At 37.7% G+C, this 27,739-nt stretch overlaps 1 pseudogene; it reads left to right on the forward strand.

Moving 5' to 3' along the window:
- Positions 1-3,943: 3,943 nt before the first annotated feature.
- Positions 3,944-27,520, forward strand: LOC126934405 (heterogeneous nuclear ribonucleoprotein A1-like 3; annotated as a pseudogene).
- Positions 27,521-27,739: the final 219 nt, after the last annotated feature.

Genomic DNA, 27,739 nt, shown 5'->3' on the forward strand with positions numbered 1-27,739 from the left:
ACAGTTCCAGCATTTTCACAGTTCCTGCCAGGTCTTTCAAATTCTTGAGAGGATGCCTGCTTATCGTAGTGATTTATCTAAAAGTATTTTGTCACTTAATTTTGAACCTTCTTGTGAGTTTACTGTTATTTTCCTATTGAGTCTGTCCTCCTCAAAATATAGTTGCAATTCAATTAGATTTTATAAACCTTCGTTGAGAGTTTACTGTGTGTCCAACATTGGGATTCAAAGAAGGAAAAGATACATTCCCCTTCTTTAGTAAGGTGTTTCTCAATTGGGAGAGAGACGGATGTATGCCAAAATCTCCTAGGCAGCAGAAGGGAGGGAGAAACACATATAACTTGAAAAAAGTATATTCAATGATAAAATATTATCTTTTATTTGGAAAACAAAAATATGTTATTTTATAACACAAATGACAAAAGTAAAGCTTGAACAAAAATTTTGGACTGGCAATATTGTATAAAGGATGCAGAGATTCTCAGAACCAACAGTGAGACTAAGGGTTAAGATATGTATGTTTATCAAAAGAGAGCATAGAGTTTTTAAAAGCTGAAAAGTGCTGCTCTGGCCAGTGGTAGAGTTTAAGATATAAAAAGAACATAGAATCGGTGTGTTGTAAATTCAAAAATGTGTTTATGCAAACCGTAACAGGAGGAACATAAGACACAGGAACTTTCAGTAGGAAGTTAGGAGGCCATCTTAGAGGTCGAGACATTTTAGTTGGCTCTTGTAGCATGGGCAGAAGTTCAACAAGTGGACAAGGGAGGCCGGGTGCAGTGGCTCATGCCTGTAATTCCAGCACTTTGGGAGACTGAGGTGGGTGGATCATGAGGTCAGCAGTTCAAGACCAGCCTGGCCAAGATGGCAAAACCACTGATCTGCCTTTTGTCACTATAGATCAGTTTGTATTCATTAGAATTTTATATAGATAGACTCATACACCATATATTCTTTTTTGTCTGTCTTCTTTCACTCAGCATAATTATTTTGAGATTCATTCATATTGTTGCATATATCAACAGTTTATTCCTTTTATTAATAAGTGATATTTCATTGTATGGATATACCCCAATTTGTTTAGACATTTGGGTTTCCAGTTTAGGACTATTACAAATAGAGCTGCTGTGAACATTCAACTACAAGTCTTTGGATAGATGCTTTCAATATGGTAGTTTTATGTTTAACTTTTTAAGAAACTGCCAAACTGTCTTCCAAAATAGCTATGACATTTTACACTCCTATCAGCTGCAGAGAGTTCCAGCTGTTCCACATCCTCACCAATTGTTGGCATGTTCAGTTTTTGAACTTTAGACTTTGTAGTAGGTATGGTTTTAATTTGCATTTTGGTTTTTTAGAAGTTTTAATTGACACATAATTTTTAAAAAAAATTTTAATGGACATATAATAATTATACCTATTTATGGAGTACAATATATGTCAATACATGTACACATTGTATAATGGTCAAATGAGGATTCTTAGGATATGCATCACCTCAAACATTTGTCATTTCTTTGTGGTGGGAACATTCAAAATCCTCACTTGTAGCTATTTTGAGATATACAATACCATATTGTTGACTGTGGTTATCCTACTGTGCAATAGGACACCAAAACTTATTCAGTCTTTCTAACTGTAAGTTTGTACTTATTGACCAACCTCTTCCCATTCTCTTCTATGCACTACTTCTATGAGATCAACTTTTTTTATGTGTGAGTGAGATCATGTGGTATTTGTCTTTCTGGGTCTGGCTTATTTCACTTAACATAATATTCTTCAGATTCGTCCATGTTGTCACAAATGACAGGATTTCATTTTTTTATGGTTAAATAGTATTCCATGACACAGTGGTTTTAATTTGCATTCCCTAACAACTAATGATGTTGAACATCTTTCATGTGCTTGTTTTCTATCTGTATATCTTTTTTTTCTTTCTTTTTTTTTTTTTTTTTTGAGACAGGGCCTCATTCTGTTGCTCAGGCTGGAGTGTAGTGGCACAATCGTGGCTCACTGCAGCCTTGACCTCCCAGGCTCAGGTGATCCTCTTATCTCAGCCTTCCTAGTAGCTGGGATTATAGGCATGTGCCACCACACCCAGGTAATTTTTTGTGTTTTTTGTAGATGTGGGGTTTCACCATGTTGCCCAGGCTGGTCCCAAACTCCTGGGCTCAAATAACCTGCCCGCCTTAGCCTCCCAAAGTACTGGGATTACAGACGTGAGCCACTGCACCCAGCCTATCTTTATAACTTCTTTGGTGAAATGGCAATTCAGATCTTTCCATGTTTTATATTGGGTTGTGTGTGTTCTTATTATTGAATTTCAATAGTTCTTCATGTATTCTGGATACAATTCCTTTATCTGAGGTGTGATTTGCAAATATTTTCTTCCTGTCTGTGGCTTATCTTTTCATTTTCTTAACAGTTTCTTTCAAAAGTTCTTTTTTTTTTTTTTTTTGGAAATTCAGTTTATCAGTTGTTTCATTTGTGGAGCAACTTGTGTATGTATGTATGTGTGTATGTATGTATGTATTTATAGGCAGAGTCTCACTCTGTTGCTCAGGCTGGAGTGCAGTGGTGCAATCATAGCTCACTACAGCCTCAGACTCTTGGGCTCAAGCAGTTCTCCCATCCCAGCCTCCCAAAGTGCTGGGAGTACAGCTGCGAGCCACTGCACCTGGCCTGTTTTTATTTTTTAATACTAATGCCTGGGCATCTTCCCTTAAGATCCTCATTCAGTAAGTCTTGAATTAAGCCTGGGCATCTGGGTATGTATAAAACTTCAGAAATTATTTTGATATCAGCTACTGTTGAGAATACTGCATAAAAAAACAGAAGGTAATAGGATTTTGTATTTATTTATTTGAATGTTTGTGTATTTATTTAGTTATCTCCTTTTATTTCACCTTGTTCCAGAAAGACTCTAGATAGTTTATAAGGATCCAAGATAGCATAATTTGAAAGTAAATAGAAGAAATAAAAGCAAAGTGGGACTGAAGCTACTAATGAAGCTAAAGATGCATACTTTAATGATGTATACATGGACTCTGAACAGGACACAAATTTGCCTTTAACCTTTCCAACAATTCAATGCTTACAAGACACAAACAAGCCAACTGCTTAGGAGACATACTAGTACTAAAACTATATATGAATTTCCTCCAAAGAACTTCATAAAGAGGGAGGAGCAGTGTTGCAGACAGCAACAGTAAGTTTCAAAGGGCAGTTTGTTATAACAATGTTCAGTATGGGCTGACCGCATCACAATTGGGTGCAATTCAATAAAAGCCATTGTTTCAGAAAGCCAATACAATGAAGAATAGGTATCCAGTTCACTGCTGATCTAAATTGATGCAAGAGTGTACTTAAGACTATCTGGACTATAAGAAAGGGTAAATAATCTTCATTTCAGACAATGATCCACATTTTCTCTTAAACAAGTTTTTGAAAATATCGGTTGGGGTCTGTGAAGTTGAGCCCAAGATTATGCTCCCTGCTTTTCTATGCTGCTTGTTGAATATATACTTTATATATTAAGGGAGACAGTTGAATTTGGGATTAGCATCTCTTTGCAAAGGCTGTTGCCTAACAGAGTCATTCCACCTCTCCCAAGATATCAAGGAAATCTTATAGTTAGGGACGAGAACAATTGGAGGTCTTAAAGCATGAGATTGATGTGACTTATATTTCAGAAAGATGAGTTTGGTAGCAGTGTGAAGAACATAGTGAAAGGGGCAGAGAAGTTAGGGAGATGGGAGACTATTGAAATAGTCTAGGAAAATGAAAATGAAAGGCCTGCTCCGAGACCATTGTAGTGGACACTTAGAGGTGGGGATTCAAGAATGATTTGAAGAAGTTGAAGAAGAACTTGAGAAAGACTCCAAGATTATTCTAGGCTGGCCAACTAGGAGGACTGTTGGCCAACTCACTACAATTTAGAACGATGGATGAAGAACTGGGTATGCCAGAAATGATCATGAGTTTAGCTTTTGACATTTGGAGGTTATGTCTTTGAGTTATTCAAGTGAAAATAGCAGTAGAACATTAAAAATAAATATCTGGAGCTCAGAAAAGAGAGGTGGCTGGATATAAAGATTTGAGGACAAATATACACACATAGGTGGTGGATCAAAATCTTGGGAAGAATTGAGATTTCCTGGAGAGATTTTGTAGAGAGGGAACAGAAGAGAACTGAAGTGAGAAAATTGATACTAGGGAGTTTAGATATAAGATATTTTCTAAAATATTTTTCAGTAAAGATGAAAGCAAAAAAGGTTCTATCTGCAGCTATTCCTTCATTTTACATTTGCCCCATAATGCTGACCTGATTCCACTGATTTTCAGTCTGATTTTGAATATTTTCTGTCATAAACTTTTGTTATTAGATTTTATGGCCCTGGAAAGATATTTCCATAATTGTTTTGCACTGTGTAATTTCTGACCTACCATTTCCTAGGCTTTACTGATCTCATTTAAAATTATACCTGTTTTACTTTGCATCTAACCATGGCATATTTTTATTAGAGTAGGAGGTTTTTTAATCTGAGGTTCAATTTTTCCCAAACTTCTAAAATATTTTATATAATCCCTAGAATATACAGTGACTTACTGTATTTTGAAGTCTCCATACCATTGTTTCCTAATAATGCTCATAGTTTTTAAAAAAATCTTATTTTTTGCTGCTCCTTGTGGAGCAGGGCTAACCCATAGCCAGTGTGCCCAGAGTCAGCCAATACTCACGTTTTTAATCAAAGTTTCAAACACTAAAACAACATGATGAGATTTAAATTTTTTTTTCTCTTTTAGAATGATGTTGGACTGAATTACATTTATTAAATTATATAGCTCTTTTGGCAAAGTTTGATTTATATCAAAAATATTTTTGCATTGAACCTGGTATTTCTCAAAGACTTCTTATTCAACAGCCATTCATTTGCAGGTACAAGCAAAAAAGATTTCTTCTTTAGTATCTTGTACAAGTATCTTTATGAATTATTTTATTGAAGTATACATACAGAAAAGTACAGAATTCATAAGTACTCAGCTTAATAAATTTTTATACAATGGATATATCCATGTAATACCCACTTAGATGAAGAAATAAGGCACTACTGGAACCTCAGAAATCCCCCCTTGTGCCCTTCCCTGTCACCCTTCCCTGCTTTCTAAATGGTAATTGGTCTTCTGACTTCTCATAAATTAGTTTTGTCTGTTTCTAAGTGTCATATAAATGTTATTATACAACATTTACTTCTTATGTCTGGCTTTTTCATTCAACATATTGCTTATGAGATTCTCCATATTCTTGCATCTATCATTAGTTTGTTCCTTTTTGTTGCTACATAGTATACCATTACATGAGTATATCTCCATTTATTTTTCCATTATACTGTTGTGGGCATTTGGATTATTCCCAGTTTTCTGGCTATTATAATTAATGCTGCTGTAAATGTCTTTTGGCATACATATGTACATATTTTATTGGATATATATGTGTGAATGAAATTATATAAAGAAATGCAATGCTAATGGTTTCTCTAAAGATTCTTTTGGATTTTGTACATATATGATCATATCGTCTGTGAGTAATAACAGTTTTATTGTTTTTCTTTCATTCTAATACTTATACCTATTTTATGTTCTTCTTGACTTACTGTAGTGGCTAGGCCATTCAGAAAAATAGTGAGTCACAATGGTGACAATAGGCATCCTTGACTTGATCCCAGTGTCAGGAGGAAAACTTTCAAAGTAATAAGACATTTGTTGTAGGTATTTTGTAACTACTCTTTATCAGGTTAATGAAGTTTATTTTTATGCTTCATTTATTATGAGGTTGCTGTTGTTTTATTTTATATCATGAGTAATTGTTGAACTTTTTCATTGTTGATGCCTTTTCTGCATCTACTGAATTGAGGCTATAATTGATATCTTTTATTCTATTAATGTCATGAATTACATTCATTGATTTTCAAATATTAAAGCAATATTGTATATGAATTGTTTATTCATAGAATAAACCCAATTTGGTTTTAGTGTATTATTCTACTATGCATCCTTGGATTAAGTTTGCTAATCTTTTGTTTAGGATTTTTGCATCTGAATAATTCAGCAAACAAAAACCAAATAACCCCATTAAAGAGTGAGCAAAGGACATAAACAAACACTTCTCAAAAGAAGACATACAAGCGACCAACAAACATGAAAAAATACTCAACATCACTAAGCATCAGAGAAGTGCAAATCAAAACCACAATGAGATGCCATCTCACATCAGTCAGAATGGCTATTATTAGTATCTATAAGGAATAATTCAGCAAACAAAAACCAAATAACCCTATTAAAGAGTGAGCAAAGGACATAAACAAACATCACAGCACTATTCACAATAGCAAAGATGTGGAATCAAGTCAGGTGCCCATCAGCAGTGGACTGGATAAAGAAAATGTGGTACATATACACCATGGAATACTATGCAGCCATTAAAAAATATCAAAAGTAAGTCCTTTGCAGCAACATGGATACAGCTGGAGGCCATTATCCTAAGTGAATTAATACAGGAAAAGAAAAGTAAATACATGTTCTCACTTACAAGTGGAAGCTAAACATTGGGTACACACGGACACAAAGATAGGCACAGTAGACATCAGGGGCTCCAAAAGAGGGCAAGAAGAGTGAGGGGGCAAGGAAAAACTACCTATCAGGAATTATGCTCACTACCTGGGTGACAGGATCAATAGTACCCCAAATCTCAGTATCATGCAATGTAACCATTAACCCAGACCTGCACATGTACTCCCTGAATCTAAAATAAAAGTTGAAATTAAAAAAAAGACAAGTTGGCAAGTTTTCACTTTTAGTCTATTCTCTTGAAGAGTTTGTGTAAGATTGGTGTTATTTATTCTTTAATTGTTTAGTAGAATTCACTGGGAAAGTCATCTGGGCCTAGAGGTTTTGTATATGCCAGAGAAAGGTTTTAAATTATAGATTAAATGTTTAAATAGATATAAAACTATTTGTATTTTCTATTTTTTTGCGTGTCGCTTGAGTAAGTTTTATATTGTTAGGTATTTATCAATTTATTAAAATTTCAAATCAATTAACATAAGGTGTTTATAATATCTTATTATCTTTTTAATGTCCATAGACTATATAGTGATATCTCTCTTTTATTCTCGATATTAGAGATTCATGCCTTAATTTCTATTTTTTTCTTGATCACCATCACCCCTGATAAATCAATTTTATTAGCTCAGCAATTCTCAGGGCTCTACACTTTTAAAAATTATTGAAGACCCTAAAGATATTTTGATAAATATTTATGTTATATGTTAAAATTGTGAAAATTTTTAAATATTTATTTTTTAATTTACTTAAAACTCATTATACTTTAGCATAACATATTTTATGTTTTTAACATAATAAAGATAATAGAGATAAAATGTTTATCTCTAATGAAAACAGTAATTTTTTTTAAAACAAGAAATTGGGAAGAGTGACATCATTTTGCATTTTAAATCTCTTTTAATGTCAGGCTTAATAGGCAGTTGGGGTCTTCTACCTATTTTTGCTGTCAATCTGTTGCAATATTTGCTGTCATGCATCCACTGGAAAACTCTGTTGTATACTTGTGAGGGAATAAGGATGAAAGCGAGCATATTATTATTGTTATAAAAATAATTTTGACCCTCTAGACTCCTTGAAAGTACCTCAGGACATCCAAAAGTCCTCAGACCACACTTTGAGAACCATTGTATTAGTCTTCATAAAGAAGCAACTTTTTTTTTTTTTTTTTTTTTTTTTTGAGACGGAGTCTCGCTTTGTGGCCCAGGCTGGAGTGCAGTGGCCGGATCTCAGCTCACTGCAAGCTCCGCCTCCCGGGTTTACGCCATTCTCCTGCCTCAGCCTCCCAAGTAGCTGGGACTACAGGCGCCCGCCAACTCACCCGGCTAGTTTTTTGTATTTTTTAGTAGAGACAGGGTTTCACCGTGTTAGCCAGGATGGTCTCCATCTCCTGACCTCGTGATCCACCCGTCTCGGCCTCCCAAAGTGCTGGGATTACAGGCTTGAGCCACCGCGCCCGGCCAAGAAGCAACTTTTAGGTTGATTCACACCACTATAACTTTGTTTTTTTGTTTCATTATAGCTTGTTAAGTTCTGTGATTTGTTATTTATTTCTTTCTATTAAATTTAACAAAATGAAATTGCTGTTTTTGTGGGTAAAAAATAGTTGAATACAGATAATTTAATATGCTTCATTTTAACACTTCCTTTAGGTTTAATTTGGTACTCTTTTCATGACTTTTTCAAATGATTTTCACCTTCTTTTTGAATATATTCATTTAAGGATACAAATATTCCTCTGAATATAACTTAAATTGCACTCCAGTTTGAATATGTTGTATTTTCCTAATCTGAAACAAAATATTATTTTCAGATGAGATTGGGCATGTTCAGGGTGGTATGGTGGTAGACTGAAATATTATTTTCAGCTCAAAAAGTTTCCAATGTTTGTTGAAGTTTCCTCAGAACTACAGGTTATCTAGAAGTGTATGTGTAATTTCCAATGACTTAGCAATTTTAAAATTATCCTTTATTATTGATTTCTAGCTTAATTCAACTGTAGATTGAAAAAATGCTTTGTATAATTTCAATCATTTGAAATTTGTTCAGATTCACACATGGCATTTGTCTTGGGGTGGGGGTTCTACCTGCTTAATGCTCCCAAAAGGAATGAGCCATGTTGAATAACAAGGAATGATTGAAGGAAATAGTGACTCTGAACTTAGAGAAAAACTGAGAGAAACTTAAAGAAAAACTAACATAATTCTGTATCCCTCACACAGAATTAGTTACCCACCAGCAATGTATTCATTTTTTCCCCATCAACCTTGAAATATGAATTATAATAAACCTACAGTTGTGACCCAACAGTATAATGTAGCCATTTCATGAAAGTTTCATGAAAAATTTTAAAGAAGTATTTCATGGAATCAGAAACACAGAGTAGTTACCAAACTCAGAGTAGTTCTTGCTTGTTGAATTATTCTGTATAGATTCTGTATATAGAGGTCTAATAGACAACTTGTTTAATGAGACCACATAACCTGGTACCAAAACCTCACGAGCCCAATACAAGAAAGAAACACAGGCCAATCTCTTCTATGGTTCAGAATATGGTCCATTTTGGTCAAGATTCCATATGCCCTTGAAAAAACTAATTATATTTCTAAATCTGTCAAATATTTTAACTGCTACTTTAACTCCGTATAAACTATACTCCATATAAACTTTACATTATCCTGGTCATGTGATCAATGCAATAGCTTTACCCCACATATTTTATGTTACTGAAATTTCCTGCCCACAGAAGTTTCATAGTTCTGAGCTTCTTTTTCCAGTGAGACTGTCTCATTATTACTATTTCTGTTCTCTCTCCTACATAATGCTGTATGCCCCTGTGTGTTCTTATCCCTCACACAGAATTAGTTACCTACTGCAATGCATTCATTTTTTTCCCCCAACAACCTTGAGCTATGAATAATAATAAAGCCTACAGTTGTGGCCCAACAGTACAAAGTAGCAATTTCATGAGAATTTTATGAAGAATTTTCAAAAAGTATTTTATGGAATTAGAAACTCAGAGTAGTTATCAAACTCAGAGTAGTTCTTCCAAGAACTCTTCTGATACTGAAAAGCCTCTGCAACTTTCTTATCAGTACATTGTAGGGAGTTGGTAAATGTTCAGTGAATGAATCCCACTAATCTCTAGAACCAAAGAGATCTCCCCTCCTAGAAAACTCATTGTTTCTGAGGACATCATTGACTGTTGAAAGTACCTCCTTGGGCTAAGATAATGTCTGATTCCCTGAAGTTTCTGTCTGTTGGGTTTGCAAGAATCTAATTCCTCTCGTATATGATAACCTTTCAAGTCCATGTCTCCTTGAAAGTTTTTCTCTAAGCTCAGTGTCACTATTTCCTTCAATTATTCCTCGTGTTGTTCAATATAGTTCATTTCCTTTGGGAGCATTAAGCAGGCAGAGCCCCCTGCAAGACAGATGCCAGAGCTCAGTGTTCACAACTCTGGCTGCACATTAGAAGCACCAGGGGAATTTCTTAGAAAATGCGATGGCTTGTCTCATCCCCAGAGATTCTGATTCAATTGGCTTGGAGTAACCAATACCCAAGTGATTGAAGACTTAATATTTTTAAGACATCAATTATCCCCAAATTCATCTATAAATTCAATGCAACCCCTATCAAAATTTCAGCAGATTTTTAAAAAGTTGACAGATTGACTCTAACTCTCATAAAAATGCAGAGGACCTGGAATAGCCAAAACAATTTGGAAAAAAAAAAGGAACAAAAATGGCACACTTATACTGTCTGACTTAAAGATAGTGGCATAAAAATAGTCAAATAGTTCAATGGTATAAAATAGAGACTTCAGAAATAGGCCTACACATGTATGGTCCATTGATTTTTAACAAAAGTACAAAGTCAATTCAGGAAAAAAGCATAGTTGTTTTCAACAAAAGGTACTAGAACAATGGGACATTTATATGCAAATAAATGAACTTTGGTCCATACTGTGGAAGGTAAATAAAATCAACTCAAAATTGATCATAGAACTGAATATAAAACCTAAAATATAAAACTTCTTTTTTGTTGTTTTTAAATTTTTTCTTTTTTTCTTTTTTTGTTATTTTCCTAGACATCAACCTCAACTGAACTAAAGCTATAAAACTTCTGTAAGGAAAAATTAGGAGAAAATCTTGGTAACCTTGGGCTAAACAAAGCTTCCTTAGATACCACATGAAAGAGATGATACATTTAAAAATTTTGATGAATTAAGCTTTTATCAAAACTGAGACATTTTGCTCATAGAAAGACATCAAAGAGAGTGAAAAGTCACACAGACCAAGATAAAATATTTGCATATCACATCTCAAATAAAGGACTTCTATCTAGAATACATAAAGAATTCTTGAAACTCAACAATAAGAACACACATACACAAATAAACCTATAGATAAGATATTTGAACAGACTTTTTGCCAAAGAAAATATTCAGATGGCAAATAAGCACATAAAAAGATGTTCATCATCATTGGTCATTACAGAATGCACATTAAGACCACAATTATATACCTATACCAACTAGAATGTCTAAAATTAAAAAGACTAATCATACTAAGTTTTGGAGAGGTTATGGAACAACAGGAACTCTCATACAATGCTGATGAAAATGTAAATGTTATTGTTGTTTTGGAAAATGGCTCAGCAGCTTTTTAAAAAGTTAAGCCATACATCTACCAAATGACCCATTCAACTCCTAGGTATTTGCCTAAGATAAATGAAAACTTCCATCCACACAAAGACTTATACATGAATATTCACAGCAGCTTTATTTGTAATAGCTCAAAACTAGAAACAACTCAAATGTCCATGTACAATGAATGAATAAGCAAATTAAGTATATATACAATGCAATATTACTCAGCAATAAAAAGTAATAAATTATTGATACAAACAACAACATGGAGGAATCTCAAAGTAATTCTATTGTATGAAAGAAGCCAGACTTGACAGAAAGTGTACATACTTTATAATTCCATTTATGTAAAATTCTAGGGAACAAAAACTAATCTATAGTGATATAAAACAGATCAGTGGTTGTCTGGAGGATGGGGTGAGGGTGGGGCAAGAAGGTAGCATTAGAAAAGGACAAGATGAACTTAAGTAGTCAAAATCATAGAAAGTAGAATAGTGGTTTCCATGGGCTGGGGGTAGAAGGGAATGGGAGTTATTATTTAATGGGTATGGAGTTTCAGTTTTACAAAATGAAAAGAGTTGTGGAGTTATACGGTGGTGATGGTGCATAACTTTATGAACATATTTAATAACACTAAACTGTATACTTAAAATGGTTTGGATGGTAAATTTTATGGCTATGTGTATTTTGACAAGAAGAGTCTTCTGAGAGTGATCCATATATTCACTATCTTGATTGTGGTGATGTTTTCACAGGTGTATTAATGTGTTTAATTTTTTCATAGTGAGACTTTAAACATATGCATTTTATTGTATGCCAGTTATACTTCAGTAAAGCTGTTTTTTTCTTAAGTAACATTCCTACCTTGGAATACAGAAATCCAACAGAGTAAGATAACTATACTTAATCCTATTGTCAAAAAATTAATATTGGCTAGGCATGGTAGTACGTGCCTATAGTCCCAGCTAAATGGAAAGCTGAGGTGGGAGAATCTTTTGAACCCAGGAATTCAAGGCTTCAGTAAGCTATGATTGTGCCACTATACTCTAGCCTGGGTGATAGCTAGCACAAGATCCTGTCCCAAAAAAAAAAAAAAAAAAAGTTAATATTTAGGCATATTTACTTCCAGCCTAATTTCTTTATAAATATAGTTTTAAAACATATCTAAAATAAAACTGTATATGTATGTAATATATATGTACAGGGAGGGATGAGACTCACTGATTTAGCTGCTGGCTTTTCACATCTCTGCGAGCAAAGAATGCTAATCTTTTGCGTTAGCTGGGGACTGCTTTAGCAGAACTGCCTGCTCTGTGCTCTGCCTCCACTCATCCATTACAATGCTATTTCTTGATTTCCTAAAATGCACCTGTGCTAGGTGCTAGTGCTCTAAACAAGATGGACAACTTTTGAGGCTCCCTGGGGCTATGGATGGTTGGAGGTGCTATCCCTACCCATAGTAGTTCTGGCCAAATATCTGATAGGAAGCCTGGCCCTGATATGACTGAGATATTTATGGCTCTTCGTGCAGCTCATTCCTGGTAAAATGTTTCTGCTAGGTAAAGCACAAGCATGGCTGCATCCTTCCTACAACAGAAGAGTCAATGTTGTGAGGGGTTTCCCATGCAGATGAACAAACACATGTGCCCCTGAATTGAGCCAAAATTGTTAACCAGGCAGTATGCCAACCCTGTCAGCACCACATGCCTTAGCTGTGGTTCCTGGTCTGAGACTTGATCCAGAGTCTAGAATAATTTTGGAGTTTCTGGAAGGGATTGAATCCATGTCTTTGGGACAATGTTGCATAGAAACTAGAGGCATGTGACATGGCCACACAAAAGGCCCAGTGCATCTAGCTAGAGGGGTAATGAGACACCTGCCTAATCCATTTACCAAGCTCCTCAAGGCCCCAGTTCAGTTCATACCCCACAACCTTACAACAGTGAAGGTCTCTCTGCCCTGCCTATGGCTGGTTTGCTTGCTGGCAGGACACTCCACAAGTGCAGGGAAGTAGCCAGGCCCTTCATAAACTGTTCTGTTGCTTTTCTAGTTGGCCCCTATACTTAAGCCTACTGGCCTCAAACCGAAGCCCCTCCCACCTCAAAACATTTACACACACTGTGCCTACTGTTCCCACCCTCTTGCCTTCCCCACTCTTTATTCTTCAGATCTCAGCTGAAATGTCTGCTTAGGGAAGTCTTTCCTGTCCTTCCAGACCGGGTTAGATTTCCGCCATTAAACACTGCCATTGCCTAGTGAACTATTCCTTTGTAGTCTTTATTGTAATCAATATTTATGTAGTCCTATTTTAAATATCTGCCTTTAGATTGTAAAATTCTTGGAGACAGGGAGTGTATCTGTCCTGTTTACTATTGTATCTTCCATGTTTAACAAATTCCCAGCACATAGTGCTTTCCACACATCTTTGTTGAGTGGATAAGCTACCTTAGCCTAGTTCAGAACTCCTTCTTAGATAAGTAGCTCTTTCCATTTTCAATTTTTTATTTACCATGTTCCTACTCTACCCCATTCAAACATGACCTCAAAGAGAATCTGGGCTAGGAAAGTAATCTGAATGACAATATAACCCTGGAATCAGAAAGATCACACCCCTTTGGTGACTTAGCCTTTGTTTCTAGCCCAAACTCTTCCTTCATGGTCTTACTTTAACGTAGATTTTTTCCTCAGGAAGCCTCTCGGTCCCTAAATAAACGTAAGCCCTTTTACCGGCACACATTCCTCATCAAGAAAGTCAAGGTTGTGAAGAGGCATTTCCTAGAGTCTGTCAGTGTGTAGTGTTTGTGGCTTTTTTCACATTCCAATCCATTTATATTTAATCTGCTTTTTAAATCACTTACCATATCTACTCTTTGCCTGGTGTTTGACAATTCAAAAATCACATAAGTCTGAAAACCTTAAATACACTTAAAAACTCAGTTGACATTTTGGCCTTCCAGGATCATCCCAGGTAGCTTTCTCAGAGGCCTATGCAGAGATATACCTGCTGCCCCTCTGGAGGTCAGACCGTGCCCATATGTTCAGCATCAGAGGTCACTAGGGCATCACTCGAAGGATCACAGGCTAGCCCTTGACTGGTCTTGTGAACCCTATTATTAAATTTACAATTTTTATACTTTTTGGAGGAAAATACTTTTCCTGTTATTTTTCTATTATAGAGCTGATAGGACTGGTGCTTATTATGTGGAGCCAGAGGTTAAATAATTCTCAGGGTGACTGCTTAATGGGTATGAGGTTTTCTTTTGGGGCGATGAAAATGTTTTGAAACTAGAGAGAGGTGATAGTTGTACAACATTGTGAATGTACTCAAAGCCACTGAATTGCACACTTCAAAATAATTTTATCTTATGTGAATTTTACCTCAATAAAAAGTAATAATAATTATCAGGGAACAATAATTGATAATTATCAATACTTATCAATTGTAGAATTCCTCTCACAAGAAAAGTCCAGGAATTTTAGTCAGTCATCACTGAGGTCATAGAATTCCCTAGAGATCTGGCCATCTGCGACCCTCCCCCCAACACCACCACCCTGTACCGTTTGAAGCCAGCTGGACTGAATCTACCACTTAAAGATTCTATTTTTTAAAACAACTTCTAACAGCAAATTTTTGGCACAAAGAAATAGCCATAATGGAAGAAAATGAAAATAACTCCTGACAAATCTCTGAATATATCCTTTTTAGGTATATTTTTCTACATAATTTCATTAATCAAAGCACTTTTTTGGTGCTACATTTCAGAATATATGAGAAGAATCTTGGTTTCATGAAGTTTTAGTCATACTAAATTAACAACATGTGTATTTTGGATGCATTTCATGAGTTATGTTATTCTTACTGCAAATGAATTCATTTATTCCATCAACAATTTTTTTTTTTTTTTTTTTTTTTTTTTGAGACAGAGTCTTGTTCTGTCACCCAGGCTGGAATGCAGTGGCGCAATCTCGGCTCACTGCAACCTCTGCCTTTCAGGTTCAGGTGATTCTTGTGCCTCAGCCTCCTGAGTAGCTGGGATTACAGGTGTGCCACCACACCCAGCTAATTTTTTGTATTTTTAGTAGAGATGGGATTTCACTGTATTGGCCAGGCTGGTCTCAAACTCATGGCCTCAAGTGATCCACCCACCTCAGCCTCCCAAAGTGCTGGGATCACAGGCATGAGCCACCGTGCCTGGACCATCAACAAATACCTTTTTGTACTTTCTGTGTGTCAGTCAGGGTATTAGGTGCTAGGAAAACTGAGAACAATAAAGCATACTCCCAACTCAAATACGTATGGTTTTGATAATCACCTTAAATATATAGATGATCATGTTTCAAATATAGAGAGAGCTGTATCAGAAGATGAAGGTGAGCTTCAAGATATCAAGACTCTGTTTTTCATGGTCACTGCTGCATCCCCAACATATACAACAGGTCTGGTATACTGGAGGAAATCAGCAAATATTTTTTTATAAATGGATGAAGCTTTCCACAATTATATACCACCTTTATTATTTTACATAGTTCTTACTGCTATGGTTTGAATAGCCCCTCCAAAATTCATATTGAAATTTAATCTCCAATGTGGCAGTATTGAGAGGTGGAGTGGAGCCCTTAAGAAGTGATTGGATCATGAAGGTTCTGCCCTCATGAATGGCTTAATTTATTCATGGATTAATGTGTTATCATGAAAAGAGAACCAGTGGCTTTATAAGAAGAGAAAAAGATCTGAGCTAGCGTGTTAGCACACTCAGCTTCCTCACCAGATGATAACCTCCTTTACCTTGGGACCCTTCAGAGAGTTCCCACCAGCAAGAAGCCTCTCAGTGGATATGGCCTTTCAACCTGGGATTTCTCAGCCTCCAGAATTGTAAGAAATTAATATATTCTTATAAATTACCCAGTTTTAGGTATTCTGTTATAGGCAACAGAAAATGGGACTAAAGAGCCTACATTGTCCTGCATTGACTCAAACCAAAAATGCCCAGTTTATTGACATAATCTGAAATGGGTAATGAGTGCATTTTTTCTTACCCTCCTCAGTGTACAAATGTCATTTCATTTTAGATTTTCAGATTGTCTGATTTTAATTCATTTAGCTTGCTCACATAATGATCAAAGGGCCACAGAAAAACCCCTTATAGAAAAAGGCATCCATCCTCCTCTGCAGCCTCATTGGTCCCCTCAGCCACCAACTCCTCTCTTTTCCCCAATGATCCAGACTCCCACATTAACCTCTTCTCTCTGCCCGACCAGTTGGACTTAGTGGTTTGGTTTGGGGCTATATGCACTGATTTGGGCCATAATGCCCCCACTCAAGGCAACTTTTAGTATCTCAATCCTGTCCTGAACCTTGACCAGAAAGACATGGCAATCTTGCAATGGTCTTGAAGAACCACGCTAAGATTTTTACTAACATCTCTATTTATCTGATGCACATTTTTTTTAAATGTAAGTATTATTGTCCAGGAATTAGCAATTAGACCCCCAGCCCAAAAGAAGATGTGTTTAATACTTGAGAGTATTAAACTCTCAAGCAAGGCTTCCTACATGGGCACAGTCTCATAAGGCCTCATGCTCAGAAGAGGGCTTTATGCTTGGGGTTTAATATTCTGTTGTCACCATCTTAAAGTTCTTAATACTTTAATCTTCAAATTTGTGTTTGGTAAGTGAAGTCTGAAAAGACAGTGGAGCATGTACCTGGGGCTTGGAGCCTAGGTTCATGCCCAGTCCTGCCTCCCACCACCTTCCCAAACAGCTTTTTCACTGCCCACTCCCTATTCCCTGAAGCCCAGAGACTCATCCAGCCTCCCTCTTACTGCCCCTACCCAGTGACAGCTATCACCCATCACCCCTTGGGTGTAGGCATGGGGAGGGTTGGGACCAGTTTGGCATGGGCAGTGCCATCTTCATCCTGTACTGACGGTGCCACAGTATATTAGGCAAGAACTTGGCCGAATGAGCCTCTAGCCTCACCCTCATCCAGGTATCTGGTATACCTGGAGGTTCTCCTGTTCATTGTGGATTGTGGCAGCAGGCCGGTGAGAAGGAGAAATGCTTGACTTAAATTTCTCACCCTGACTGTGGGCAAAGCATTGGTTTAGTGGTTGGTGGGAGGAGAAGCCCAGTAGTTGGTGTATCGTGTTGGGGCAGGGTCCCCCTGGCTGCTTGAGAAGATCTCCATTCGCACCAAGCCTGCAGGAACATAACATTAAATGGCAAATTGAAAATACCATGACAGGTTGAGAGAGAGAAAGTGGAAGAAAGGAAAAAGATTTATGTATTAGTTCCTGTAACAATGCATGTTTCCTGCTTCCTGGACAAAAAGCCTCACATTTTCGTTTTGTACCAAGCCTTGCAGTTGTGTAGCTGGTCCTGTGCTCAAGCTCCCTTTCCCCAGGGAAGGATTAATTTCCTAATATGGAGTGTCCTCTACTGGGCTCCCAGTGCCTGAAGCTGTGACAAGACTTTCCATGCCAGCTTACTGCCTCTATACAGAGGCGACACAGGTTGCATGGACCTGAAGCTCATATAATTTAGGGGGCAGTCCTTTAAAAAATTACAATTACAAAATTGCTAGGTCCCCTCACAGGACCTTAGAAAGGACCTGTGCAAGTGAGGGGTCCTAAAGCTTATGCCTTATGAGCTTCATGGTAACTCCACCCCTGCCTTCCCAGCATGCCTTCTATTCACTCCTGGGTCCACTTTAAGTATCTGGAGCTTTTTTTATTGGCTGGGCGTGGTGCCTCACGACTGTAATCCCAGCACTTTGGGAAGCCAAACCGGGTGGATCACCTCAGGTCAGGAGTTCGAGATCAGCCTGGTCAACATGGTGAAACCCCGTCTCTACTGAAAAAATGCAAAAAATTAGCCGGGCTTGGTGGCTGGCACCTGTAGTCCCAGCTACTCGGGAGGCTGAGGCAGGAGAATCGCTTGAACCCGGGAGTCTGAGGTTTCAGTGAGCCGAGACTGCGCCACTGCACTCCAGCCTGGGTGACAGAGTGAGACTCTGTCTCAAAAAAAAAAAAAAAAAAAAAAAAAAAAAAAAAAAAAAAAAAAAAAAGAATCTGGAGCTTTTTAAAAAAGATTCCAGAACTGGGCTCATGCCTATAATCTCAGCCCTTTGGGAGGCCGAGGCAGGCAGACCACTTGAGCCCAGGAGTTTGAGACCAGCCTGGGCAACATGGTGAAACCCTGTCTCTACGAAAAGATACAAAAATTAGCCGGCCATGGTGGTATGTGCCTGTAGTCCCAGTTACTTGGGAAGCTGAAGTGGGAGGATCACTTGAGCCCAGGAGGTCAAGGCTACAGTGAGCCGAGATCGTGCCACTGCACTTCAGCCTGCGTGACAGAGCCAGACGCTGTCCCAAAAAGCAAAAACAAAACAAAACAAATATATTCCAGAACCTCTCCTGGTTACTCTGAAACCCACAAATTAAAAGCTAAGCATTTTTTTTTTTTTTTTTTATAAAAGACGGGGTGAACTTTCATTGAGGCCCTCATAATTTCAGTGTTTTTCTCTTCTGTCTTTCACTCTTCTTTGCTGCCACAGAGGAGTTACTCGTGGCCTCCTCGAAGTGCCTCTTCTGCTGAACCAACCCTAGACTTCTCTATGAAACTCTTTCCAATTCAGTGGTGCTGGGCTGCTGAGGTGAGATAGTTGACTTTAATAAATTTTTGGTCAACAATTTTACCTATTACTGGGAAATACAATGTATTAGGTTGGTTATAGAAAAAAAAAAACCAATAACACTTTATCTCAGGTTGATTGACATTGATCCTACTTATCTTTGTGAAGGAAATAATTTCAATGAATTAATAAAATGTGTGCTTGTATTAATAAAAGTCTACTGCCTTTTAGTGCAGTAACAAACAACTTTCATATCACAGAGACTTGATCACAATAAATATTTATTTCTTACTCACTCTACATGGAGAACTCAGGTCAGCAAGGAGGTCTCTGTTCATCTTAGTGACTCAAGGACCCAGGCTGAAAGAGTTTCCATCTATACATGTGTTTCTGTGATCACTACGGCAGGAGAGAAGAGAAACGTGTGAATAAATGAATTTTGCCTGAAAGTGACACATATCATTTCCACTCACATTTCATTGGCCAAAGTAAATTACCTGTCTATGTCTAAATTCAAGGGGCAGGAAAGTACAGTCTCATCATATCCCTGGAAGAAGAACTAGGATATTTAAAACAGCTCTAATGGCTACATGCCTTTTGGTCACCAAATGTTTGATTTGCTCTATTTCTGAGATGCAAAATATACCCATCCACTCCCCAAGGGAGAAAGCCCCAAAGTCCTAGGCAAGCACAGCATCAAGGTCATAATCTGTGACATCTGGGTGAGGTATGGTAGTTTCTAATCATGATCTGCTTCTCTAGATTCTACTTACACCCGTGAAATAAAAAAGAAAAATTTTCTGCCTTCTCTCACCTGATACATAAGGGCTGATAAATGCACAGGATAATTGTAATATTCTCCTTGGGGAAAATGGAAAACACAGCAAATACATGTCTATAGAATTCTGAAATCCTGTTGGGAACAACTTTTGAGGGCCCCCTACCTGTGTTTGAGGAGTGTTACCTGATTAATTCTGATTTTGAGATGCTCCTTTTACTCATTGGTCTCTGTAGCCCCTGGATCTGCCTTCTGAAAGTTTTGTCCTTTTTCATTTTCCTCTTTGGCTGAATCTAAAGTGGACATTGGGAAATATGCCTTCTTTCAGGACTGAGCAAATTTCTCATATATAACCAATTTGGACTGAGCTTTTCCTCAGGGTGCTAAAATACTCCACATTGTAATATCCCCAGCTCCCACTACACATGTATAACCAACCAGTTAGGTCCCATACACATCCTCTTGCAATTAATTGGTTCATATGTCCCCTGCAAGAGACTTTGATATGAGCACAGTGTAGTGATAAGTGCACTAGAACATTTCTTGGATATGTGATCTTAAGCAGGTTACTTGACTTCTCTGTCTGAATTTTCCTATCTATGAAATTCTATTTTTAGATTAACAGGATTAAAGGACCAATAAACAAAACCTTTATGTACCATATCAATGTTGGCTAAGTTCTTTTACATTTTTGCCTCTTTTAATCCATACACAGTCTTCGAAGGTTATTAGTATTTGTTTTTATATAAGGAAACTGGAACTCAAATAGACTAGATGACTTGCCCATGTAAGAAATTACAGGCCGGGCGTAGTGGCTCACACCTGTAATCCCAGCACTTTGGGAGGCCGAGGTGGGTGGAGCACGAGGTCAGGAGATCAAGACCATCCTGGCTAACACAGTGAAACCCTGTCTCTACTAAAAATACAAAAAATTAACTGGGCCTGGGTGGCAGGCACCTGTAGTCCCAGCTACTCGGGAGGCGGAGGCAGGAGAATGGCCTGAACCCAGGAGGCGGAGCTTGCAGTGAGCCGAGATGGCCACTGCACTCCAGCCTGGGCGACAGAGCGAGACTCCATCCCAAAAAAAAAAAAAAAACCAATTATATGGCTTGCCCATATAATAAATGATACGATAAAGCTAATAAATGATAGAGTCAAGATTCCCAACTTGATATCTTGTGTACATTCTACTTGCTCACAGCTGCTCCTTGTTTTGAGGTAAATGTTACTAAATTCTATAGAAAATACATAATGAATATTTGGCTTTTTATCATGAGTCAAAATGTCACAGAGTGATCATAATCATTGACAAGAATTTTGCCACCTGATTTACACATTTCTCCATTACAAAAAACTGATAGACCCTGAAATAAGTCTATTGCTTTCTTAAATTGTTATAATAACAATGTAGGACGCAGCAATTCAGAGGATACAGAATTTTTTACGATGTGCTACTTCTATCATTCCAATCAAATGTAGTCAAGCAAACTTACTTTAAAAAGAATGAATATATACTATCTTCAGTGGAAATGTGGGCAAGACTAGCTCTGAGTTGTTAAATGTTTAGGAAAAATCAGTGACATTCTGAATTCTAGTTCATTGACGCAGAATCTGACTTAAAGCCAAAATAGAATGTTTGGAACAAATTAGGAAGAAAAATATTTTTCACTTGAGGTTCTTGTTACAACTGAGATTATCTCTTTCTCATTAAGCAAAACTAATTAAAAAAATCTTTTGGTTCGATATTTAATCTTCTATCTCAGATTTTACTGTTTTAATAGGAAATGCAATGAGAATTACCTGGTCTCTGACATATGTCAGTGCGTAGGAAACATTTCTGCGGGGGAGATTCTCAAAGAAGGGGTAGAATATTTTGCACCTTGATTATTAATTTTCCAGGCAGCGAGTGTGTAGACAAATTATATTTTCCCTGTTGTATATGTGTCTGTGATTTCACTAATGGACATTAGTATTTTTTTGCACTATTTTTAAAAAGTCAGTTACTTAAAGTAAATTGAAAACATTTGTTAAGGCCATGCATGACTAAGATGTTGGATTTTTAAAAACAATCTGTCAGAATTTAAGAGCTTTTGCCTGTGAGATTCTATAGACAAAAACAATTTTATAAAATCAGAAAAAAAAATTTAAGCATTATGGAGGTTTGGGTACACACAGAAATTTGCTCACTAACGTCAACTTTTGTTGTTGTTATTTTAGTTATTCATGTCTTGAAGATTTTTTCTTCCTGTTTCATTTTCCCAATTGTAGCAGAAACTGCCAGATGTGCATTTAAATACTTCCCTCCTCCTTCCACTGTAATAAAAGGCACATGACTAACCAACTATATAACATGTCCTTGCTTAAATCCTGCTATTAGATGTAGCCATGTGAGTAAGTGTACTCCAATGGAATGCAAATAGGATTTGTCCTTAAAAACCTCCTACACGTGCTCTTCTAAGATGATAGCCCACCTCCAAGATGGCTCTCAGTGATTCTTGGCTCATGGTATTTATGTCCTGTGTAATTCCCTCCTCCACTGAATATAGCAGACCTGTGTAACGAACAAGATAGTGCAGAAATAATGGAATGTGATTTCCAAGTCAAGGTCATAAAGGACATTTAGGCTTTTATCTTGGTCTCTTAGATTACTTTCCTGAGGGAAGTCAGCTGCTATGTCATGAGGACGTTCCAACAGCCCTTATAAAGAGGTCTGAGTGTCAAGAAACCAAATCCAGCTGCCTATAGCCAGGACTAAGGAAGCCACATTGGAAGCTTCAGCCCTAGTCAAGCCCTCCTATGACTGTACCACAAAACACACCTGATGGCAAACTCATGAATTACCTTGAGCCAGAACCATTCAGCTAAGCCACTTCCAAATTTCTGACCCAAAATTATAATGAGATAATAAATATTAATTGTTGTTTTAAGCTGCTAAGTTTGTTATGCAGCAGCTGATAATTAATACCCCAGCCAGCTGGATGGCAATACTCATGAGAGTCTTGGAAATCATGTCTTGAAGATTGCAGGCTGCAGTCAGCTCAGGTGCATGAATGATTGTATAAAGGAGGGCCCTTTCCTCTAGTTTCTCCACTCCCCACATCAACCTGGACTGTTGAGAGAGAAGTAAACTTTAGAGCCATTACATGTTTGGGGTCTAAAATTTATAATAATATAGCCAGCCCTAACAAATATACCAACTTTGTATTCTATTTCTTCCTTATATCAAGTCTTATTCATCTGTGAGGGTATTATTCCCCTGAACAAGGATTATTATTGGCATAGTTCTTCAAACACTATCGAAAATATTATATTGGCTACAAGGTATTATATTATATATTCAAAGCACTTCCCTCACCTGCAAATTCTATTTTATTTGCCTAGGACTCTATGTTTACTATCAGAGTTATGGTTGATACTATGGTGCCCTGCCCAGATCCTGTTCACTTGGTTAAAGCTTCTACCCCCGAGGTCCTGTGAGTGGTGGCTGGTCATAGCTTACAGCTAGTCCTCTTCTCCAGAGAATTGCCATCAACTGATGGGAGCCAACTCACTAGGGAAGTTATGCTCCCTCCATAGATGACCCACAACAGTGGCCAACTGACATGATGGCATAGAAGTCCAGCCCTTGCCACCAGGGATGACAACTCTGCTGTGCTGTTTATATTTCAGATCCCTCCCTTCTGTGGATTGGGCCAGGACTAGACTTTACCTAAGACCAGATCCTTGCTTGGCAGCTCTTTTCCCTTCCCTATCATGCTCCTCACTTACAGGTTTTTCCCAAGGAGTCCCTCAATAAACCACATCCACCCAAATCTCTGTCTCAGATTCTGCTTCCAGGGAATTTTATCTAAGGCTACCTACTTCCATAATACTGAACACAAGAGGTGAGATCCTCTTCTCAGGTACTTACATTACTTGTATGGTTTGGATCTGTGTCCCTAACCAAATCTCATGTCGAATTGTGATTTCTAATGTTGGAGGTGGGGTCTGGTGGGAGGTGATTGGATCATGGGGGTAGTTTCTCATGGTTTAATACCATCCCCCTTGGTGTTATCATAGCAAGAGTGAGATATTGCAAGATCTGCTTATTTAAAAGTATGTAGCACCTCCCACCTCTCACTCTTCCTCCTGCTATGGCCATGTGAAGTGCTAGTTCCCCCTTTGCCTTCTGCCATGATTGTAAATTTCCTGAGGCCTCCCTGGAAGCCCCTATGCTTCCTGTACAGCCTGTGAAACCAAGAGCCAATTGAACTTCTTTTCTTTATAAGTTACCTAGTCTCAGGTATTTCATTTGTTGTTGTTGTTGTTTGAGATGGAGTCTTGTCGCCCAGGCTGGAGCGCAATGGCACGATCTTGGCTCACTGCAACCTCTGCCTCCTGGGTTCAAGCAATTCTTCCACCTCAGCCTCCCGAGTAACTGGGATTACAGGCACCTGCCATCATGCACAGCTAGTTGTATTTTTGTAAAGAGGGGGTTTCATCATGTTGGCCAGGCTGGTCTTGCACTACTGACCTCAGTGATCCGCCCACCTCAGTCTCCTAAAATGCTGGGATTATAGGCGTGAGCCACTGCGCCCAGCCCCTAGTCTCAGGTATTTCTTCATAGCAGTGCAAGAATAGACTAACACAATATTAATATATTTTATGCATGATAGGAAGAATATATATTCAGTCCAAAACTTTGAAAAAGACTTAAAAACAGAAAAACAAAGAATATTCAGAAATCCAAAAGTTGGCCGGGTGCGAGGGCTCATACTTGTAATCCTAACACTTTGGGAGGCTGAAGTGGATGGATCACTTGAGATCAGGAGTTCGAGACCAGCCTGACCAACATGGTGAAACCCAATCTCTACTTAAAAAATACAAAAATTAGCGGGCTGGTGGTGGGCACCTGTAATCCCAGCTACTCAGAAGGCTGAGACAGGAGAGTCACTTGAACCTGGGAGGCAGAGGTTGCAGTGAGCTGAGATTGCACCACTGCACTCCAACCTGGGTGGCTGGCTGAGTGAGACTTTGTCTCAAAAAAAAAAAAAAAAAAAAAAAAAAAGCAAAAAAAAAACAAAAAGCAAGAAAGAAATCCAAAAGTTGACTATCTGAAGTTATCAACAAAATCGATAAATCCTAAAATGGATTAAGAATATAACATAAGGATACATTCGTTAGCTTACTTCTTTCTGCCCGTGGTCACCACCAAGGAAGAATTGCTAAAGTCTCTCTTCCCACCGCCACCGTCATGTCTAAATCAGTCTCCTAAAGAGCCTGAGCAGCTCTTCACTGGAGTGTTGAGCTTTCATATGACTGATGAGAGGCTGAGGAGCCCTTCTGAGCAATGGGGAACGCTCACAGGCTGTGTGGTCATGAGAGATCCCAACACCAAGAGCTCCAGGGACTTTGGGTTTGTCACCTATGCCACTGTGGAGGAGGTGGATGCAGCCATGAATACAAGGCCACACGAGGTGGATGGGAGAGCTGTGGAACCAAAGAGGGCTGTCTCAAGAGAAAGTTCTCAAAGACCAGGTGCCCACCTAACTGTGAAAAAGGTATTTGTTGCTGGCATTGAAGAATACATTGAAGAACATCACCTGAGAGATTATTTTGAACAGTATGGAAAAATTGAAGTGATTGAAGTTGTGACTGATTGAGGCAGTGGCAAAAAAAGGAGCTTTGCCTTTATAACCTTTGATGACCATGACTCCGTGGATAAAATTGTCATTCAGAAATACCATTGTGTGAATGGCCACAACTGTGAAGTTAGGAAAGCCCTGCTAAAACAAGAGGTGGATAGTGCTTCACCCAACCAAAGAGGTTGAAGTGGTTCTGGAAACTTTGGTGGTGGTTGTGGAGGTGGCTTCAGTGGAAATGACAACTTTGATTGTGGAGGAAACTTCAATGCTGTGGTCATGGTGGATATGGTGGCAGTGGGGATGGCTATAATGGATTTGGTGATTGAAGCAATTTTGAAGATGGTGAAGCTACAATGATTTTGGCAATTACAACAAATAGTCTTCAAATTCTGGACCCATGAAGGGAAGAACTTTGGAAGCAGAAGCACTGGCCCCTATGGTGGTGGAGGCCAATACTTTGCCAAACCATAAAACCAAGGTGGCTATGTCAATTTCAGTAGCAGCAGTAGCTACGACGGTGGGAGAAGATTTTAGTTACTACCAGGAAACAAAGCTGAGCAGGAGAAGAAAGCCAGAGAAGGGACACAGAAGCTACAGATTACAACAGGTTTGTGAACTCAACCAAGCACAGTGCTGGCAGGGCCTAGCTGCTACAAAAAAAAAGTTGCATTTTAGATAAATACTCGTGTATGGGCAAAAAACTTGAGGACTGTATTTGTGACTAATTGTATAACAAGTTATTTTAGTTTTTATTCTGTGGAAAGTGTACAGCATTCCAACAATGGGTTTTAATGTAGATTTTTTTTTTGTACCCGTGCTGTTGATTGCTAAATGTAATAGTCTGATCATGACGCAGAATAAATGTGTCTTTAAAAAAAAGAATAGAACATAAATCACCAGTATCAGAAACAAAAGAGAGGTTATCACTATAAATTCTACAGGCATGAAAAGGATAATAAGATACCATTATTAATATTTTATGCTAAAAATATGGCAACTTAAATAAAATGGATAAGTTCTTTGAAAAATGCAATGTACCAAAGTCAATACAGATTAAACAAAAATATGAATAGTCCTGTATCCATTTTTAAAATTAAAATATTCCACAGTGTAAGTCTAGATTCAGATGGTTTCACTGATCAACATTCACTGAAGAAATAACACTAATCTTACACAAACTCTTGTAAAAAACAGAAGGAGGGAACACTTTCCTACTTGTTCGTGAGGCCACCATAACTCTGATACTAAAACCTAACGAAGAAATTACCAGAAAAAATTTGCCTACCAATATTTTCCATGAACATGGACATAAAAATCTTTGAAAACTTAATGCATTGATTGCAGCAATATATATCAGTAATAATATACAGTGACCAAAAAGGGCATATCACAAAAATGTAAAATTGGTTTAACACCCACAAATTTATCACTATAACTACCTTAACAGAATAATGAAGAAAAAAAATAAGATCATTTCCATAGTTGCAAAAATAGCATTTTTCAAAATACATCACCCAATTATAAAAACACTTTTAGCAAACTAGGAATAGAAGGGAACTTCTTCAATTTCATAAAAGGCAGTTACGAAAACCCAGAGCTAACCTAACACTTAACGATCATACATTGAATGCTTTTCCCCTAAGATCAGTAACAAAGAGTGAAGGCCCACCCTTACAACTTGTGCTCAGCAGTGTAACGAAGGTCCTAGCTATTGCAATAAGACAAAAAACAGGCAGCAGTGGGGAGAATAAAAATTTGAAGTAAAACTATCTCTGTATTCAGGTTTTTTTTAAAAAGTATATGCTTTCCTGTTTATTTTACCAAGGTTGTGCGTGAAATAAACCAAAATATTTCAAGAAACCTTGAGTTTAGATAGGCTTGCCTTCTGAGTTAGAGTTTTTAATTTCATAGGAATTCTGTTGTAAGTTATTCTAATTATGCTTATATAACTAAACCTAGGCAAAATTGTGAGGCAAGAGAAATTTATTTTAGTGCCTTCCTATCTTTGGGGGTTTTAAGAATATCTCTCATCCATTCTGATGCCTCCCTGTGTCTCCCAAACATCTATTGCCCAGAGGTAATATACCATTCCAGTCTATTTTTCTTCAATAATATCTCTTTCTTCAAAATCACTTCTCTTTTCTTACCTATTTTTATCACAAATATATATATTCTCCCACTGTTTCAGAGTTCTAGTCACAGTTGTCAGAGGAATACATCTCAAAAACTATTTCTTTTTTTTTTTTTTTTTTGAGACGGAGTCTCGCTCTGTGGCCCAGGCTGGAGTGCAGTGGCCGGATCTCAGCTCACTGCAAGCTCCGCCTCCCGGGTTTACGCCATTCTCCTGCCTCAGCCTCCCAAGTAGCTGGGACTACAGGCGCCCGCCACCTCGCCCGGCTAGTTTTTTTGTATTTTTAGTAGAGACGGGGTTT

Source organism: Macaca thibetana, chromosome 13 (assembly GCF_024542745.1).
Source record: "Macaca thibetana thibetana isolate TM-01 chromosome 13, ASM2454274v1, whole genome shotgun sequence".
NCBI classification, from domain to species: domain Eukaryota; kingdom Metazoa; phylum Chordata; class Mammalia; order Primates; family Cercopithecidae; genus Macaca; species Macaca thibetana.